This window comes from Gracilinanus agilis, chromosome 3 (assembly GCF_016433145.1).
Source record: "Gracilinanus agilis isolate LMUSP501 chromosome 3, AgileGrace, whole genome shotgun sequence".
Taxonomy (NCBI): Eukaryota; Metazoa; Chordata; class Mammalia; order Didelphimorphia; family Didelphidae; genus Gracilinanus; species Gracilinanus agilis.
Genome location: NC_058132.1, coordinates 257,871,235 through 257,877,234, shown reverse-complemented (window position 1 = coordinate 257,877,234; position 6,000 = coordinate 257,871,235).

The window sequence follows — 6,000 nt, the reverse complement described above, 5'->3', positions numbered from 1 at the left end:
TGTTTAAATCTTGGGGATACAAAGAATGGTAAAATGTAGTCCCTTTTCTGCATGTTTGCAGATGTAAGAGCATGGTCATACACATCGGTCTAATGCTAAGAGAATAATTACTGATTTATAGTGGTTGAGCAACTCTCAAGATGATTGGCTGGTGAAATTGAGGAGATGAGACTTGTCCTAAATGCCATCTCTTTGAATCAATCTATAAATGGAAGTTGGAAGCAAGTGTTGGCCTTTTTGTCTTTTTGCTCTTTCACTGTTCATATCGTACTGGAAAATCAGGTCTATAACATGGATGGAAGGGGACCTATGGATGACATTGTTTCCCTCTCATTCCCTGCATGAGTAATGGCAGCCTTGGGGCAGGAGTACATGAGAATTATGTCTGTACATCCACAACTTTTTGAGCATAGGTGAAAGACTATAGTTCTAAGAAGAAACTTTTTCCTAGCTCGAGAGATGGAAAAAAGATGGAGATATGATAAAGTTTCTGTAGAACCATAGGGCAGAAGTAGATAGATGTTTACGTGGCCAGTGAAGAAAGAGCATGGATATTTCTGAACTTCAACAACTTGGGTGGGAGAGTTCTATTTCTTATGCAGCATAATATAGGAGTCCAGACTCCTGGTTAGAGAAAGGAGATTTCCTGGATAGTTTTGAAGTTGCTGGGGTTGTTTTGAAGATGTCCTCAAGTCCAAGGGTTGCCAGCTTTTGGTATTGGTCATTCTAGAAAGAGGTGCATTTCTGAATAGCATTCTTCTTATGGAAAGAAAATGATCATCCCCATAGTTTCTTGCTAGTGTCCTTCTTGAAGAATAAATCCATAAAAAGGAAAGGAACAGGAAGGAAGCAAAGGAGAGAAACATTTATTAAGCATCTATTATGTTCAGATACTGTGCCAAATGCTTTAAAGATATCCTCTCCTTTGATCCTTATAGCTGCCTTGGCAGATAGGTGCTATTATTATCTTGATTTTATAATTGAAGAAATTGAGGCAAAGTAATTTACCCTGGTGCACACAACTAGTAAGTGTCTGGGGCCAAATTCAAACTCCGATCTTTCTGACTCTAGATCCATCACTCTATCCTTTGTACCACCCAGCTATAAGAAATCTAAATTTTGTCATCTTCCATGACTGGAATGAGTTATTTATTCAGCCAGTGCAGATCTCATGGGAAAGTAGATTATTTGCTCAATATGTTTACTTTTCAGCAGGAGTCTAAACCAAAGGGGATACTATGAGTCTTAGAGGTTTGGAAAAAGGAGAGTATAGGCAAGAACATGTGGGAAAATTGGATTCACTAGAATGTCAAAAAAAAAGTTTTTTAATAGTAGTCATGTATTTTATTCCCTTGCAAGGGAAGCTTGTAGACTATTTGAGAAATTTGTGTATTTCCTTATATATTTATGGACTACCGTGAATCCTTTGGGTCTTGGGCATTTTCTGTGTGGTAAAATAAAGGATGAGGTAGGCATTGCTCAATTGTATGGGAGCTAGGTCCTTATTACTTACATTTTTGGAAATATAGACACAAGCTATGCTTAAGCTATACTGAAAGATTTTCCTTCAGTAACCTTTAGGTGGGAGCGATGAATGAAAAGAAAACATACTTTGGGGAACATAGGGAGTTATTAGTCAGGATCAGACATATGAACCCAGAATCTTGGAGGAGAGGTGAACCATGGTTTCTAATCTATGACTAGATGAATAATTTCATTTCTCTAAGGCTGTTTCTTCATTAATAAAATGAAGGTGTTGAACAAGGTGACGTCTCACATCCATTCAGAATCTAATACTTGATGGATCTATTCTAGGTGGCTCAGTGGATAGAGAGCCAAGCCTGGAGACATAAGGTCCTGGGTTCAAATCTTGACCTCAGATATTTTCTACCTGTGTGATGCCAGACAAGTCATTTAACCACAATTGCCTAATCACTGCCACTCTTCTATCTTGGAACTGATACTTAGAATAGATACTAAGACAGAAGGTAAGGGTTTAAAAGAAAAAAAGTTTATAACATCATAGTTCTAAAGCTAGCAGAAAACATAAATACCATATTTCCCTTGTTTTACAGTTGAAGAAACTGAAACGCCAGCAAGATTCAGTGACTAATGCAAGGTCATACAGGTAGTAAGTAGCAACAATGAGTATAACACATCTTCTAACTCCAAATTAGGAGTTTTTGCTACTTGCAAAAACCATTTCCAACTAAGAATCACTCCACTGGATGGATATTATTGTTTGAAGAAAGACAAAGCACTTTAAAGAACAATATCATTGATTAGCATGAAATGTACTTAATATAGATGTACTTTTAATGGCCAGTTATAGCCCCTTAGAAAACTCTTGATTAGAATGGCCATGTGCTATAATTTACCTAAAATAAAAGAGAATATGAGGGGGTTTAGTGCCATTATGAAATGATGATAATAGCAGAAAGGTTAGGCAATAACTTCTAGGCAGACATTTGCATAATGTGCTTTAATTCTTTAGCATCTATTTCTAAAAATAAGAAGAAACTGACTGGGAATATTAATAGATTGGCACAGAAGACCATTTTCCCTCAACAAAACTGTATTCGAAGTGGAAAAGTGACCTGCAGCCCACAGCTAAGCCCCAGAGGAAGTGATCTGAGGTCTCCATCCCAAATATAGACCAAAATGGGGGCATGAAGGCAGGGGGTGAGAGACAGGAACAAGAGAATAAAAGGAAGTAGCTCTAAAGTCAATATCTCTGAGTTTCTGTCTCATTTCCTAATATCTCCCTGCTGCATGGCCTCAGGACAAAAATTAATGTTTCTGGGCCTCCATTTTTTAATCTATGAGAGGGGAAAAAGTTTCATGGCATAATGGATAGTAATTTTGGGGTTAGGAAGTTTGGGGCTTAATGTGTTTTCTAAATATTGACTGTGTAACCATGGATAAATCACTTAATCTCTCAGTAAGTGAGCCCCAGGAAACTATCAAGACTTTAAGATGGCAATATGAATTGATAGAGGAAATTCTCATTGGGAACTCCCTTTACCCATGAAATCAAATCAAAAGTCTAGTCTAAAATGAATAATGTACTTTCATTATTTAAGCAATTATGAAATTTATCATGGGATGGAGTGCAAACACCTATTAAGTACCTACTGTATGCCCGGTACTGTACTAAGAGATTTAGCAATATTATATGATCATCACAAGCACCCTGGTAGATGCTATTATTATCTCCATTTTACAGTTGACAAAACTGAAGCAGATAGAGATCAAGTGACTTTCCCAGGGTTCCACAGGTAGTATCTGAGATCTTAGGTCTTCCTGACTCCAGGTTCAGCACTCTATTTACAGTGTCACCTAGCTGCCTTATAGCTTCTTAAATTTTATAACTTTAGACTATAAGAACTGAGACTTTAGAGATCATTAGTCCAACCTCTTAATTTTCACAGATGAGCTGGTTATGATGTGCTATAAAAAACCCTTTCTGATAATAATATATGCCATGAGAAGAAAAAAATTATTTTTATACCAGATGTCAATCATGTAATACCAACTGGCATCTTGATAAAATTTTCAGAGATGAATAAAATGATGAAGGTCATTGTGAAGGTTAAAATTAGTGACAGGAAAAAAAGCTAGCCATGAAATCATTTCTAAGGACATATTTAATCAGTTCCTGGATATTAGTGCCAGAACAGAGATCTTTATAGACTTGGAAAGACTGTGGGAATCAGGTTATCCCTTTCTTTTTTACCTGTTATTTTCTACCTCTGTTTGTGTATAATAGAGTTGTGGATGTTGAATCTCAGGAGATCTAGGTTTGAATCCTTCAAATATTTACTTAGCTGTGTAACCATAGGCAACTCACTTAACCCTCTGAGATGGCAGCTCCCTCATTGGCAAAATGGGGATAGCAATGTTTTCAGTGTCTTCCTCACAAGATTCTTGTGAGGAAAAGCACTCTACAAACCATTAAAATATTTGTAATAGGGGTCCAGACAATTCAAATGCCCAGAACCCAACTCCCTAAGGATGCAGTGCTATGCCTTTTTGATTCAGGTAAACATAATCACCCCTTTCTTATGAGAATAAATGTGTCAGATTGGGTCTTGAGGGAGAATTCTGAACAATCAATGGACTTCTTTCCAATCACAGTTTTTTTGTCTCAACTAGTTCCTCAATGGTTAGAATAGTTTTCTACTTGCATCCTCTTCTCATATCAGTGATTCTGAACCCTTGGCTGCCAATGTACAGACTCTATTCTTCATCTCTATAATATTCCTTACTTCCATCCCTCTCATTCCTACCTCTCTCCCCAAAGTCACACTCCAGATCCACCCAGCCCTTCCACTGTGTTCTCTGAAATGCTTCATCTCTTGTCAACAAACTTACTTTCATCTTAAACCTTTTCATTTTTTGCTCCTTTGTTCTGGCTTTCACTGAGGCTTAGTCTGTTCCTGATGACACTGCATCCCTGGGTACATATTCTATTATTGGTTGCACTTTTATTCATATTCCCCACTCATGGTCATCATGAAGAGGTTGAGATTATCTTTGCTCTCTATTTCCACTTCCAGGTTCTCCCTTTACTCCCATCACTCTTCAATTTTCCATTCTGGGGTCCAGAATATTTTAATTTATTATTCAAATCCCTTACTGGTAGCTATTATTTTTCAACTGCCAGGACATTTTTCTTTGTCAATGAGTTCAGTGTCTGCCTTACAGTATTTTTCCTCCACAATTCCTACTCCTACAATTGGGGGCTTCATACACATTTATGCCTCTTCAAATACTCTTATTTCCCAATGCTTCAATCCACTCAATTTTCATAGCATATTCTTTCATTCCAAATCAGTTACAGGAAAAGATGATCATAACCTTGATCTTGCCATTATCCCACAAGTGCTCTACTTTGATGTTCACTACTGAAATTACTTTATCTGATCATGATCTTTTATCATTTCATCTTTTCCAATGCCTTGTAATCCCTAAGCCTGTTTGTTATGATCTCCAATCCTCCAATCCTTTCACACTTTATTTTTTCCAGCATCATTAACCCCTGCACTAAGTACACAGTCTTCCTTTTTTTTTCATCTTGACCTCTTGATGAATCAGTTCAGCTTCACCATTCTTTATACCATAGATGTCAAATACATGGCCAGCTGGTCCACAAGATTTTGGAGTGTAGCCCAAACCAACTTAAAATGTAATTGTAATTGAACAAAACAAAAATGTAAAGAACATAGATAATGTTTAAATGTGTTTTTAAGTCAATATATGGCCCACAGTAATTCTTGTGTAGAGTTTGGTAGCCCTGCCTTTTCTATTTGAGTTTGACACCTCCACTCTACACTCTTCTTTCCTTGACCTCTTCCTGAATCACATCTTGCCAAACCCTAAATTGGATTATTCTCAATATGTTTTTCTTTTCCTCTTATTCACATGTTGGATAAAATAATGAAATTTTTCTGACTTGGGCCTAATAAAAATCTATGTTGCAAAATTTCAATTAGGTCCTTAGTGTAGCAAGAGAATCCTTTTAATCACTTTACTAACCCATTTACCACAGTGGCTTTTCCAAACATTCTTACCTCTCTTTAAGCTCCACCACATCACCCCTCTCCCACCTTCTGAAGTGAGGACCCTGGCTAATATTTCCTTTAAAAATTGAGGTCAATTACTGAGAACATCCTCTTCTATCCTCTATGTCTTACATCACTCAGACATCTAACTGCCTCTCACTCCTGTTTCCTATGTGGTGGGTCTTCTTCTTGCCTAAGTAAACCCTTTTACATGCCTGTTTAATCTTATCCCCTCCTTCCCACGTTCTCAGATAGCCCCTCTCTCACTGCCACTCTCTCACTAATCTTCAACCTTGCCCTATCTACTGTCTACTTCTCTGGGGCATGCAAATATAGCAATGTCTCCCCCATACTTGTAATATCTTCAATTGAGAGGAATATCTCATTAGCTATTATCATATATTTTTCCCTTCGTGTCTGAACACCAAAAGAAAGT